Genomic DNA, 15086 nt, shown 5'->3' on the forward strand with positions numbered 1-15086 from the left:
AATGAACTCGCTAACCGAGGTTTTGAAACAAAAGTGTGACTAATAAAAGTTAAGGCTGTAATCTTTGAAAATACGTTGACTTAATAAAACCTCTAGTATTAAACAATTGGGATCCCAAATTAAGGTTTGAAAACTATTTACATCTTGAAATAAGTTTACAGTTGATCAGTTCTAAAAATCATAGATTATTACAGCCATTTTCAAATAAACCCCCAACCAAAGCAGTCGGGCAGGCCAAACATGTACGCATCGCATCACGCTCTCCGTACTCATGGTTGGTTGACTCAGTCATTGCCCTTACCTGCAACACGGAGCACCCGTGAGCCGAAGCCCAGCAAGAAAACTCATGCAGAACATAACATATGTAGTTTATACAGTTTATCATAACAGATAATCCATATATAAACAAGTCAACCATTAGACTAAGCAAACACGTCCATGCCGCCCCCGAAGCCTTACCGAAACCTGGGGTCTCGGTCCTCACCGTAGGGATATCACCCGTATCCCCTGGGTCCTACCCTGACCATAATCATCCCATGTGCTAGGTGTTACTTCCGGCCCCGCTGCCGTTCTCGGCCTTGCCGCCCTCGACCATAGCCGTTCAATTCACTATAATCATATATAGCATAAATCAAACAACATTCAAACAAATATCAATTCATTTAAATCTGCACCCTAACATGTAATGCAATACAGGGCCGTGCCCTGCAATCATCTCATCATGCAACATGCAATATAGGGCTGTGCCCCGCAATCACACTATGGGCCCATGCCCCATCCTACGGGTGTTATAGTTTTCTTACTTGTATTCCGAGCCTCCTGATGCACTAAAGCCGCGAGCACGGTCCTCTAGCACGAGCCTCTCCAATAACCTAGTCACAACACACAAGAAATATCCCTCAACACTAATCAAATCAAAAACCGCTTCCCGGGACCAATCCCACACTCTCGGGACTCCCAAATCCCTACAACAATCCATCGAAAATATCCCCCGAACCCCCGGAGCAAAAGCTCAAAAGTGCAAATTTTGGTGCCCTGAAAATGGCCTAGCGCCGCGGCACTTCCCTATAGCGCCGTGGCGCCCAAAAAGACAAAAAGCCATCCTCGCCTGGACACAGCCTCGCGCTGCGGCGCCCAAGAACAGGGCCGCGGCGCCCCATCGCGAACCAAGAAAAACTGGGTTTTTCCCCTGCATTTCATCATCCAAAACACTCCCAAACTCACACCTAAGCCCCAAAATCAATTCAAAACCCCACATAGACCATTTAACAACTCAGAAACATCATCAAAGAAATCCAAACACACAATCAAATCCCCAAAACCCACATCTTTGATTTTCAACTTTAGAAAATATAAAACCCAAAAACCAAACTTAAACCATGCTTAAATTCCTCAAACCATAACATAAACAAGCCTTAAATGTGTATAAAATCCTTACCTCAAGAGGAGAATCCAACCCTAAGCTTCCTTCATCTCCTAAGTCTCCAATTCAGCTCCTCCACTCATCTTCATCTTCTTCATGCCCTAGCTCTTCCTTCTCTTTTCTCTTCTCTTCAAACTCTATCAAGAACAACAATCACTAAGTCCAAACCGTGTACCCCTATAACACAGCTCAAATTTGTCTATTACCCTTGCCAAATGACCACTTTACCCCTCCTTGCTTATCCTTTCCTAACTAAACCTCAAGGGCTTACTTGTCATTTCCTATCCATTACAATTCTACCATTTTACCATCAAAACCTGTTACTCTCTATGGTTACTAATAGTCACACAAGTTACCAAATTACCAGTCACCAAAATCTCTCAAGGACTAAGTTACAAAATCCCCGAATTACCCCTAGGCTCCTCCCGAGCCGGGTATAAAATCCCGTTGTGACATTTGAGTTAACTAGCTCTCTAGGACCGTCTCGGCACGTGCATCACAATAATAACACCACACCCACGTGGTACAAATCTCATAAAACAATATCACATATCAATACAGCTATGCCCAAACATGGCCAAAATTACAATTATGCCCTTCTAACACGATCCGGTCCTACATGCATACTAATATATAGAGTCATGCATCTCAGATAATCAAATATTCATATAACATTATTTAAATTATAACCATGCATTAAACTCATAACATCATACATAAATTCCATTATGCCCTCCAGGCACACTAATCAAGGCCTTTAAGCCTTATTAGCGATTTTGGGTCGTTACATACCCTATTTGCCTGCTTATCTTATATAGAGCATGATGAATGAGTTAACATATGCATGATGTCAAGGCATGGACCGTTGAGTGTTATATGCTATTTGTATGTTGTGTGGATTGTTGTTATAGTTTGTTGATGTGAATTGGGAGGTGGTTTTGGATGTTGTTATCATGCTTGATGAGCGGCATCGTTGATTGTAGGCATACTGTTGAGATGCCTCGACAATCATCGAGACTCCGTGACAGTAGGGCTGAGGATGACAACCAGGGTCAGGACCCTCCACCTGCCCCACAGAATTGGCAGCAAATATTTGCCAAAATTTGACAGCTGAGGCAGCAGGCCCGTCCTCAGGCCACTGGGTTGTTAGTTCAACAGGCTGTGGCGTCAGCGCCGTTTCAGCCTGTTATTGAGAACAGGTGGGAACCTTTGTATGAGAGGTTCAGGAAGCAGCATCCTCCCACCTTCGAGGGTGGAACACACCCACTGTGGGCAGAGCAATGGATGTATATGATTTTCTCCATCCTGGATTTTATAAGGGTGGTAGGGAATGAGAGGGTGGCATGTTCCAGCTACATGTTAAGAGAAGATGCCCACATCTGGTGGGATGTAGTGACTTAGAGGAGGAATATGGCAGTTATGACCTGGGAAGAATTCAGAAACATCTTCAATGAGAAATATTATTGTGTTGTAGTCCGATCTGCGAAGGTTGACGAGTTCATCAACCTGAATCAGAACCGGTTGATAGTTACTGAGTATGCTTTGAGGTTTGACCGGTTGGCAAAGTTTGAGATGGATTTGGTGCCGACTATTGCGGCAAGAAGGGATAGATTTGTATGGGGGTTGAATGTTATGATCGCCTGTGATGTGAAGATTACTTTGGATCTAGAGACTACTACTTATGCCCAGGTGGACAAGGTCTTTACAGCTGAGGGGGCTGAGGATCAGATATGAAGAGAAAGAGTCGTTAGGCACGATGCCAGGAGGACAGTGCCTCCTTTTATTGGATATAGTCGGGGTAAAGGCTATGATTTCAGCACTGAAGGCTAGAGACCTTATGCAAAAAGGTTGCATAGGATTCCTAGCGAACATTTTGGATACCTTTAGGGTTGTGTCGGTTGGACCAGGTGAGACTAGATTGGTATGTTAGTTTCCAGATTTATTTCCAGCACACCTGCTAGGTTTGTCGTCGCAGCAGGAGATCGAGTTTGTTATAGAGTTTTTGCCGAGGCGGAGCCAGTATCTAGGACACCTTACAAGATGGCTCCAGTTGAATGGACGGAGTTGAAGATACAATTGCAGGACTTACTGGATTTGAGGTGCAATAGACCTAGTTTCTCGCTATGGGGTGCTCCAGTGTTGTTTTTCTATAAGAAGGATTGATCTCTTAGGATGTGTATTGACTACAGGGAGCTAAACAAGTTGACCATTAACAATAAATACCCACTGCCTAGGATCGATGATTTATTTGACCAGCTACAGGGAAAGACCGTGTTTTCTAAGATTGATCTCCCGTCAGGTTACCATCAGTTAAGGTTCAAAGAAGAGGACATACCAAACACCACTTTCTACACGAGGTATGGACATTATGAATTCCTAGTTATGTCCTTTGGATTAACCAATGCCCCAGCAGCTTTTATGGACATGATGAATAGGGTTTTCAAGGACTATCTAGACAAGTTTTATTGTGTTCATCGAAGACATTCTGGTGTACTATCGGTCAGAGAAAGAGCATGAGCAGCATCAACGTTTTGTATTACAGCGGTTAAGGGAGCATAGGTTATATGCTATGTTCAGCAAGTGCAAGTTTTGGCAACGGAAAGTCACATTGCTGGGCCATATCATTAGTAAGGAGGGGATTCATGTTGATCCAAGTAAGATTGAGGCAGTGAGAGATTGGCCTAGACTGAGCAGCATTTCTGAAGTCAGGAGTTTCTTGGGGTTGGTAGGGTATTATCGGCGATTTGTTGAGGGGTTCTCCAGGATAGCTATGCCATTGAAAGAACTAATGAGGAAGAAGACTAAGTATATATGGACAGATAGGTGTGAGAATAGTTTCAAGGAACGGAAGTGGCGACTGATCACCGCGCCAGTGTTGAGTCTGCCGATAGACAATGAGCACTTCGTGTTTTATTGTGTCGCTTCCAAATAGGGTTTAGGGTGTATGCTGATGCAAGATGGAAAGGTGATAGTCTATGCATCGAGATAGTTAAAGGAGTATGCGCCAGAGATCTGAATATGCGCCAGAGATGATGGCTATAATTGGTAAAGGATTATGATTGTGATATCATATACATTCCTGGGAAGGCTAATGTAGTGGCTGATGCATTGAGTTGGAAGGTCCCAGGACAGTTATTTAGTTCGAGACAAATATCTGATAAATTAGCTGGGGAAATGACAAGAGCGGGTATAGAGTTGGTGGTTGGTCAGCTAGCCAACATCACTCTTCAGTCTACACTCCTTGAGAGGATCAGGGAAGTGAAGGGGAAGGATTCCCAGTTGAGAGGGCACAAAGAGAATGTCTTATTCGAAGAAGCTAAGGACTTTTCTATCTTGGAGATGGGGTTATTAAAGTACAAGGATCAGATCTGCGTTTCATTGGATTCTGATATCCAGCGAGAGATCTTGGATGATTTGCATACCACTCCTTACTCTCTTGACATCCAAGTATGACGAAGATGTACCAAGATTTGAGAGCTTTGTATTGGTGGTCAAGCATGAAGAGGGAAGTGGTGGATTATGTAGCCAAGTGCTTAACATGTCAGTAGGTAAAGGCTGAAAATCAGAGGCCAGCAAGGTTATTGCAGCCTCTAAGTATTCCAGAGTGGAAGTGGGAAGATATCACCATGCACTTCGTGGTTGGTTTGCCGAAGACCATGGGACAGCATGATTCAGTGTGGGTGATTGTGGATAGGTATAGCAAGTCCGCCAACTTTCTACCTGTCAGGACGACTTATACTATGGAGCAGTATGTCGAGTTATATGTGAAGGAAATTGTTCGACTTCATGGGGCTCCGAGGTCTATAGTATCCGATAGAGACCCCACATTCTCCTCCATGTTTTGGGAGAGTCTGTAGAAGGCTATGGGCACACAGTTGCGGTTTAGTACTGCTTGTCATCTTCAGATTGACAGTCTGAGAGGACAATTAAGATATTGGAAGACATGCTATGAGCTTGTGTGCTAGATTTTGGGGGATCTTGGAGTAAGTATCTCCATTTTGATTGAGTTTTCATACAATAACAGTTATCAGGTGATTATCAGAGTGGCTCCATATGAAATGCTATATGGGAGGAAGTGCAGATCACCTATCCATTGGGATGAGATGGGGAGAGGAGATACTTGGGTTCTGAGATGGTTCAGAGGAACAATGAGGCAATTGAAAAGATTAGAGCTCGAATGCTTGCCTCTCAGAGTCGCTAGAAGAGTTACTCCGACTTGAGAGGCAAGAGCGTAGAATTTTAGGTCGGTGACCATGTGTTCCTTAGGGTTCCACCTTTGAGAAAAGTGAAACAATTTGATGTTTGGGGCAAGCTGAGCCCTAGATTTGTTGGCCCCTTTGAGGTTCTTGAATGGGTTGGAGAGGTAGCTTTCATATTGGCGATTCCTCCAACCTTATCAGGGATTCATAATGTTTTTCTTATGAGGAGAAGTCGGTTCAGATTCTCGTCCGGAAGGATAAAGTCTTACGGAGCAAGACCATCACCTTGGTGAAAGTGCTGCGGAGGAACCGCAAGGTTAAGGAGGCAACGTGGGAACTTGAATCAGATATGTGAGAGCGGTATCCCGAGGATGAAATTTGTGTGATGAGGGGATAGTTGTAGAATCCCAAATATTCTACTAAGTCTTAGGGCGTTGATTATCGTGCCTGGAGGGCAATAAGTGATTTATTATCTTAATATGTAAATTTAATGAGTGTGTGATTAAAATGCATGTTTAGGTGAAATACATATGTATTTGGCCCCGTTTGGTTATTAGGGGCATGTTTGTAATTTTAGTCGTTGAGGGCTTTAATTTAATATTTGTGTATATTGTGATTAACACCACGTGTGAGTGGTGATGTATTTGAGTTGCACGATCCGAGACAGTCCTAGTGAGCAGTTTAGTTAGAAAGTCACAACGGGGTCAAATACCCGGCTTGGAAGGAGCTTAGGGGTATTTTGGGAATATTATAATGTGTTCGGGAATTATTGAGTAGCAGGTAGTAATTTAGTAATGATTGGGATATGTTGGGATTAAACGGAGATTTATAGGAACACTCGGGGATTTAGATTACTTCAGCTAAGGGAAAGATCATTCACGTTATTTCACTTGGGCAATTTAGTTTTAGCTGAAAGAAAAAGAGAATTAAGGGCAAAAAGGAAGAAAGGAAGGGAGTTGGGAATTCTGAGATTTAGGAGAGGAATCAAGGTGATTTGAAGCAATTGAAGCCAAACAAGAATCAAGATTGGTCAGAGGTAAGTTTCATCTCTGGAATCTCTGTGCTTTTAGTAAGTTTCTATATAATTTAGGTTGGAATTGAAAGATGGTTTGTCGCTGGCTTGTATGGGAAATTCAGCTTGTGAAATCAGAGGGCTTAACTTGGAGCTGGAATCAAGGGCGCTTAAGGTTGAATTCTCTACTTGAGGTAAGGATTCTGTGCAATTATGAAGTTTATTTCTGTTGTGGCTTATGGAATTTGAGGTATGGTTTAGGTTTTTGTAGGCTTTGGTCTGAATTTCTAAACTTACTGGTTTGAACTATTGAAATTTGGAATCAAGTGTGATTTATGGAAGTGATTATGTATCTATACTTGTGGATGATGTTTAAAGGTTGTTAGATGGTTTATCTGGGGTTTTAAATTGGTTTGGGTGTTTAGATATGTGTTTGGGTTGAGTTGGAGGTGTTTTGGCTTGGGAAAAACGCAGGGGGAAAACCCAGATTTCTGGGTTCGTGAAGGGGCACTGCGGCGCGAGGCTGCTCCAGGGCTAGGGGTATTCTCTGACTTGCTGGGCACCGCGACCCTTAAGGGCAGCGCCGCGGCGCTAGGCTTTTTCCAGAACTAGGTATTTTGCAATTTTGGGCTTTTGTTCCGGGGGTTTGGGGAAGTTTTCGATGCATTGTTTTAGGAATTTGGGGATTCCGAGAGTGTGGGATTGGTTAGTATTAAAGGATGTTTTATATGTGTTGTGACTAGGTCTTCGGAGAGGCTCGGGATAGAGGACCGTGCTCGTGACTTTGGTGCATTGTGAAGCTCGAGATAAAGGTAAGAAAACTATAACACCCGTAGAGTAGGGCATAGGCCCATAGTGTTTTTGCAGGGCACGGCCATAGATTTTATTATTGCTAGGATGTAGCTTTAAATGAATTATTGTATGTTTGATTGTTTTTTGAGAATGCTATATGTGGTTATAGCAGAATGAATGGCAAAGGAGCTGGGAACGGCGAAGGGCCAAGAACAGCAGTGCGGCCGGGAATACCACTTAACACATGGAGTGCTTACGGTTAGGGTGAGACCCCAATGGATACATGGGATATCCTTACGGTGTAGACCGAGAACCCAGGCTTTGGTAGCGCTTCTGGGATGGCATGGCCGTATATGTGTTTAAATCTTATGGGCTGTCTGATCAACTATGTGTTGTCTGCTATAGTGATTGTATGATATGCATATGTTATGTCCTGTATGAGTTTTCTTGCTGGGCTTCGGCTCACGGGTGCTCTGTGTTGCAGGTAAGGGCAAAGAGAAAGTCAACCAGCCATGAGTTCGGAGAGCGTGGGGGCGGCGCGTACATGTTTGGCCTGCCCGATTGCTTTGGTTGGGGGCATTTTGAGAAATGGCTGTATTAAACTTTGTTTTTGATAATTAGTCATCTGTAAATTTATTTTGAATTGTAAATATCTTACAAACCTCGTTTTGGGATCCCAGATGTTAAACTCTTAGAACATTTAATGAAATGGAGTACTTTTAAAGAGTACAGCCTTGTCTTTTTGTTTAATCACACTTTTGTTCTGAAAACCTCGCTGAGCGAGTTAACTGCACATTTTATGTGTTACAGGTAGTAACGGCTCTAAGGTAGTAGGGCGTTACAGGTAGGATTCTTAACCTTTCCTACAAGATCTTATTTTATGTGTTTCACCGTTCATTCTTGGAAATATATTTGCCAATTATCAATCACAGGTTCTAAACCAACCCCGTCTCTACTTCATTCTAACCGTTGCTATCCGACATTATTATCAACTCGACATCCAATGTAGAACATCTAAGTCCCATGCCGAGCATCTATGTTCTTATTCCCCCTTACATCTTGAAGAATGAACAACTTCCATTGCAAGTCTACACATGGGTGCACCATAACTGTTGACGCACCGCATCAATATACAATGTTCTATGCAAGGACAGTGTCCATTGCACCGTCCTCCTATACCAGTCCATGACATACATATCATAATACAATGACGTACTAACCAACCTTTATTCTAACTTCTGAATATACACAACTATCCATTCAGACAAACTTTATGTTCTTATTTTACGTCAGTCAAGGTATGACTGTCATCGAAAATGCTTCAAGTAGTAGTTGATGTGTCCAACTGGTTTCATTGTGCTTCTCACCCCTAAGGCATTCCTTTAGCGATTTATTTATGATTTCCATCTTAATTACCTCATACGTGATCCCATTACCTCCCATAGCATGACCTTGAATGTCTACTTGAGAAAACGGAACTTGTCCCTCTTGTAACAATGCTTCCTTAGCCTTGGTACTATAAATGGAGTTGTTATTCACGTTTTGTTTCTAACTAGAAGTAGTCTGAAACATCCTTGATCAATCTGAATACGACTTGTCCATAACATTCATGTACTCTCTACTTAGTAACATGAGGTGCTCAGAACATTGAGCATACATTTTGGTTGATTCCCGGAGGTCCTTGGAACCTTGAGAATTCCTCTTTCATGATTCCTTGAGGTCCTCAGTACTTGGGGCATACATTTTTCTTGGTTCCTAGAGCTCCTCATGACATTTGAGCATTCTTCTTGCTTTGTTCCTAGAGGTCCTTGAAACCTTGAGCATTCATTTTGCTCGGCTCATAGAGGACTTCATAACCGTGAGCATTCATCTTGCTTGGTTTCTAGATGTCCTCGAAACATTGAATTTGCTTGTTTTGTAGTGGTCTTTGGAATCTATAGCATTCATTTTCCATGGTTCGTAGGGGTCCTTAAAATCTTTGAGCATTCCTCTTTAAGGTCCTCGGAACCTGGAGCATACGTTTTGCTTGGCTCCTAAAGGTCCTAAAAACATTGAGCATTCCTCTTGCTTGGCTCCTTAAGATCCTCATAACCTTTTTCATACATTTTTCTTTATTCCTACAGGTGCTCAAAGCCTTTGAGCATTCCTCTTGCATTGTTCATTTTGGTCCTCGGAATAAAAAGCATACATTTTGCTTGCTTCCTAGAGGTCCTCAGAACCTTTAATCATTCATCCTGCTTTGTTCGTAGAGGTCCTCGAAATAGGTAGCATTCATTTTCCTCGGGTTCTAAGTTCCTCAGAATCTTAAGCAATCATCCTGCATCTTTCCTAGAGATGCGAGGAATCTTGAGCATTCCTCTTGTTTGGTTCCCAGAAGTCCTGTGAACCTAGAACATTCATTTTTCTCGATGCCTACAGGTCTTCAAATCCTTTAGCATTCTGCTTGCTTTGTTCCTTGAGGTCCTCGGGACCTGAAGTATACATTTTGCATGGTTCCTAGACGTCCTCAAACCTTTAAGCATTCATCTTGGTCAAGTCCTTGAGGACATTTTAACCTTGCACATTCATCTTTCTTGGGTCCTAGAGGTCCTCGGAACCTTGAACATTCATCTTGCTTATTTCGTAGAGGTGCTCGAGATCTTGAGCATTAATTTTTATTGGTTCCTCGAGGTCCTCAGAACCTTTAGAATTCATTTTGCTTGGTTACTCGAGGTCACCATTATCTTGAGCATTCATTTTGCCTTTTACCTTGAGGTCCGAATAAACTTTAACATTCATCTTACTTATTTAATAGAGGTGCTCGGAACTTGGAAGCAATTATTTTTCTTTGTCTTTTGTGGTTCTCAGAACATGGAGCATGCATTTTTCTTGGTTCTTAGAGGTCCTCGAATCCTTTGAGCATTCGTCTTGCTTCGTTCGTTGAGTTCATCGGTTCATGGAGTATGCATTGTTATTTGTTCCTACAGGTCCTAGGACACTTGAGCATTTGTCTTTCAAGGTTTCTAGAGGTCCTTGGATCGTTTGAACATTCGTTCTGCTTACTTTGTTAAGATCCCCAGATCCTGGAGCATGCATTTTGATTAGTTGTTAGAGGTCCTAGGAAACTTGAGCATTCGTCTACCATTGTTGCTAGAGGACCTCGCAACCTGGAGCATACATTCATTTTGCTTGCTTCGTAGTTGTAGTAGAAACCTTTACAATTTATTTTGCTTGTTTCCTAGAGGTGCTTGGATCATTGAGCATTCCTCTTGTTTGGTTCCTTGAGTTCACGAAACTTAGCACATTCATTTGCTCGCTGCCAAGAGGTCCTCAAATCCTTGAGCATTTCTCTAGGTTTGTTCCTTGAGGTATTCAGAACCTAGATCATGCATTTTTCTTGGTATCTAGACGTCCTTAGAACCTTTGAGCATTCATCTTCTCAATTCCTTGAGGACCTTTAAGCCTAGTGCATTGATCTTGCTTGGTTCCAAGAGGTCCTCAGAGCCTTGAGCATTCATGTTGCATGTTTCTTAGGGTTGCTTGGGATCTTGAGCTTTCATTTTTCTCGGTTCCTCGAGGTACTCAGTACCTTGAGCATTCATTTTGCTTGGTTCCTCAAAGACTTCATAACCTTAAGCATTCAACTTGCTTGTTTCATAAAGGTTCTCAAAACTTGGAGCATTCAATTTTCTTAATATTTTGTGGTCCGCAGAACCTAGAGCATGAATTTTTCTTGGGTCTTAGAGGTCCTCAGATCCTTTGAGCATTCATCTTGCTTGGTTCGTTGAGGTCCTCAGAACCTGGAGGATGCATTTTGATGTGTTCCTAGAGGTCTTAGGAAACTTAACCATTCGTCTTTCATTGTTTCTAGAGGTCCTCCCAACCTTGAGCATTTAGTTTGCTTGGCTCTTATAGGTCCTCGAACCTTTAGCATTCCTCTTGTTTCGTTCCTAGATGTCCTCGAAACCTAGGAAATTTATTTTTCTCGGTGCCTAAAGGTCATCAAATCCTTAAGAATTCCTCTTTCTTTGTTCCTTGAAGTCCTCAAAACCAGGAGCATACATTTTGATTGGTTCCTAGACATCCTAAGAACATTTGAGCATTCATCTAGCTCAATTCCTTGAGGATGTTTTAATCTTGCACATTCATCTTGCTTTATTCCTAGTAGTCCTTGGAAACTTCAGCATTCCTCTTGCATGTTTCTTAGAGGTACTCCAGATAATGAGCATTCATTTTTCTTGGTTCCTCAAGGTCCTCAAAACCTTGAACATTCATTTTTCTTGGTTCCTCGAGTTCCTCATATCCTTGAGCATTCATCTTGCTTGGTTCCTAGATGTAACACCCAATTTGCTAATAAGGTTTAGGACCTTGATTAGCGTGCCTGGAGGGCAATAAGTTAATTAACATGTTAATATATGAATTTAAATGAATATGTGATTAGAATGCATGTTTAAGTGGAATAAATATGCATGGGGGCCCCGTTTGTTTGTATGGGGTAAATTGGTAATCTTAGCCCGCTGAGGGCATAAATGTGATAATTGTATTATATGATTAGTACCACGTATGAGTGATGAAATTATTGTGATGCACGTGCCGCGACGGTCCTAGGGAGCTAATTAGTTTAAAAGGTACAACGAGATTAAATACCCGACTCGGGAGGAGCCTAGGGGTAGTTTGGGAATTTTATAATTTGAGTTTGTGAGTTAATGGTTAATGGTAATTGAGTGACTTGAGTGACCATTCGTGACCATTAAGAGTAACAGAGTTTTGATGAGAAATGGTAGAATTATTGGAAAGGTGAAACGGCAAAAATGCCCTTGAGGTTTAGTTAGGAAAGGAACTACATGGAGGGGTAAAGTAGTCTTTTGGCAGTGATATCGCCCAATAAATTCCTAAGCGGTCGCAGTAGTAATCGGGCTATGTCGTATCCACAGAGAGGTAAAGTACAAAATTAAAAGAAAGATTAGTAAATTAAAAATAATAAACTTTGTAAAAATGTGAATTTGAAAAAGAATATAAACATTAAATGAATAAAATCGAGGGATTAGAATCAGAAAGAAAGTATGGAAGGCATAAGTTTCATTCATGCAAACATATATATATTTTAATAAAATTGATTCATTATACTCAACTATAATTCTACACCATTAATTATAATTGGAAAATATATATATTAAAGCTCACCTTAAAATATGTTCTTTAATTAAATTATACTAACTTCTAATTTTAAAACCTATCATATTATATACTTTAGAGCGACAAAATACCAATGGCAGAATGCAGTAAAAAGCATATAATATAACAAATATTCTAAATTAAATTAAAAACCTAAATTACATAAGAAGAGCATGACTAGACTTATGTAAAAGATAATAACAAATTTAGAACAAAAATTAGAAAAAAAATAAATTTAATTGTAACAAATATACAGAAATGAAGAACAAAATAAAGAATCAATATATTAAAAATATAATATTAAACATGAACTCCACTCTAGCCTTTCCACAAGAAAATTTAGCCTAAAATAGGCATTGTTTTCACTCAAGAAAATGTAAAAGAAAAATAGGAAAAGTAAGTGTTTTTCTCTCCAATACTCTCTACTATTCCCTTGCACAATCTCATCTCATTTTTCACCATTTGGTACTCTATTTATAGTGTAAATAGGACTCAAAATCGTGTAAAACCGTGTATAAAATAGTGGGAAAGTGGCTTAAAAAGCTGATGAAAATGGGAGACACGGACTGGTCGTGGTCGGGTGCTAGGGAGCATGGGCTGACGAGTGGGACGCGTGGCGGGCTACGGTTCGCTGCTGGGCTGGATGCGTCAGTCACGGTCGGGTCGTGGGAGACAAATCAGGCGCGTCAGGCTGGCGTGTCAGGTGCAGTCGTCAGAACGTGGCAGGTGGGGCAGTGGCGGCTTGGCGGCTGCGGCTTGGCGGCTGGGACAGGTGCGGCTGTCAGAGTCTCGTCAGGCTGATGGGACCCTCGGCGTCAGAATGTGTCAGCGTGGCAGGCGGCGTCAGGCATGTCAGGGAGGCTGGCGGCTGGCTGCTCGGCTTGGAGGCTCGGCTTGGAGGCTCGGCTGGCTCGGCTCGGCGGCTCGGGTGGACGAATGGCAAGCTGCCATGTGGCAGCATGGGAGAGCAGAATTTTGCTTGGGCTTTGGCTGTTTTGGGCTTAATTTTGGGCCATTCCATCTTCAAAAATGCCATTTTCTTCATGATTTCTTCAATTTTAATTATTTATTTCCTCTTTCTTTTTCTTTGTGTCAAAAATCATTTTATTTCCTGAAAATTAAACACAAAATAAATTAAAATTAATATTTTCAAATATAAAATATATGACAATAAATCCATGAAAATATTAATTAAAACTTAATTAATTTTACACTTTAAGATTAATAAAATGATATTTTTGAGCACTAATCACAACCCCCAACCAGCTTATTGCTAGTCTCTAGCAATTCAAGCGAAATGATAAATGTCAACATGATATGTTTCCGGTCAAAAATTATAAAAAGAACTTAAGTATTCACACAAAATGTTAGTAACAAGTCAACAAGAGTTATCAAAATTACTTCGAATAAATCTAGAGTTGTGAGTGTGTGCACCAAACTTAAACCTTCTTACCGCAAACCAGAGCACATAAGAGCCTTCGAAATTATGCCAAGTAAAAGTCTCAACTCCATTAACCTCCCATGTAATTGAAAGTATTTAAAGCTTAAGGGTTTCACTCATGGAGTTGGAAAAGAAGTAAGCACTCATCAAATGGGTATATATTTAGGACAAACTCATAAATAATTATTGAAACGAAGATAGGAAATAGACTATTTGGACAACCACCATAAATAGTACCACAAAACCAGTTTTTCGGGATTTTAAGTTAAATAGACAATCTTTATATTTATTTTAAGAGCCATAAAATAAAAAATTAATAAACATATTTTTTTTTTTTTTTTTTTTTTTTTTTTTTTTTGGACACAAGGGACAACATAATTGAAAATGATAGAAATATTGTTCTTGTGTCTTTCTCCTTTTTGCTATTTTTTTTTTTTTTTTTTTTTTTTTTTTTTTTTTTATGAAGAACAAAATAAAAGGCTCTTTAATAAGATTTGTCTATAGAAAATATTATCCCTAAAACATCATCCATTCATACCACAATACCTTGTCCAAATAATTATAACCATTTCTAAGAATCAATAAAAATTTAAAAGTTGTTTTCTCAAGTCTCACTTCTCACACAAAAGAATGAATTACTTAAACATGGCAAATTTCTAAGCAAATATGTGCTAACAACCATCTTACCACAACAATTGGCATGTGCATTAGGTAACTCTAGAGAAACTCTTAGTAATATAGATAACAAAAATTGACTCAAAAGTAACATTTTGCAAACATAAATAAGTAATTTTTTTAAAAATTTGATCGTGAAAATATTAATATGACAAAAATCAACATGAACGTGCATGAATATGCTCACCACCCCCAACCAAAATCTGACAATGTCCTCAATGTCTCAAAAGATAATAAATGTAAAAGAGCAGGGAAAGAGAACACCTGGATAGCGAGTGTCGAGTGGTAGAGCGAATATTGATTCTCTAAAACATGAAAAACTGAAAACACAAAATGATAACAATTAAAATAAAATGACAAAAGGGAAATAAACAGAAAACAAACCTATTT

The sequence above is a fragment of the Humulus lupulus genome, chromosome 9 (assembly GCF_963169125.1).
Source record: "Humulus lupulus chromosome 9, drHumLupu1.1, whole genome shotgun sequence".
Lineage (NCBI taxonomy): Eukaryota > Viridiplantae > Streptophyta > Magnoliopsida > Rosales > Cannabaceae > Humulus > Humulus lupulus.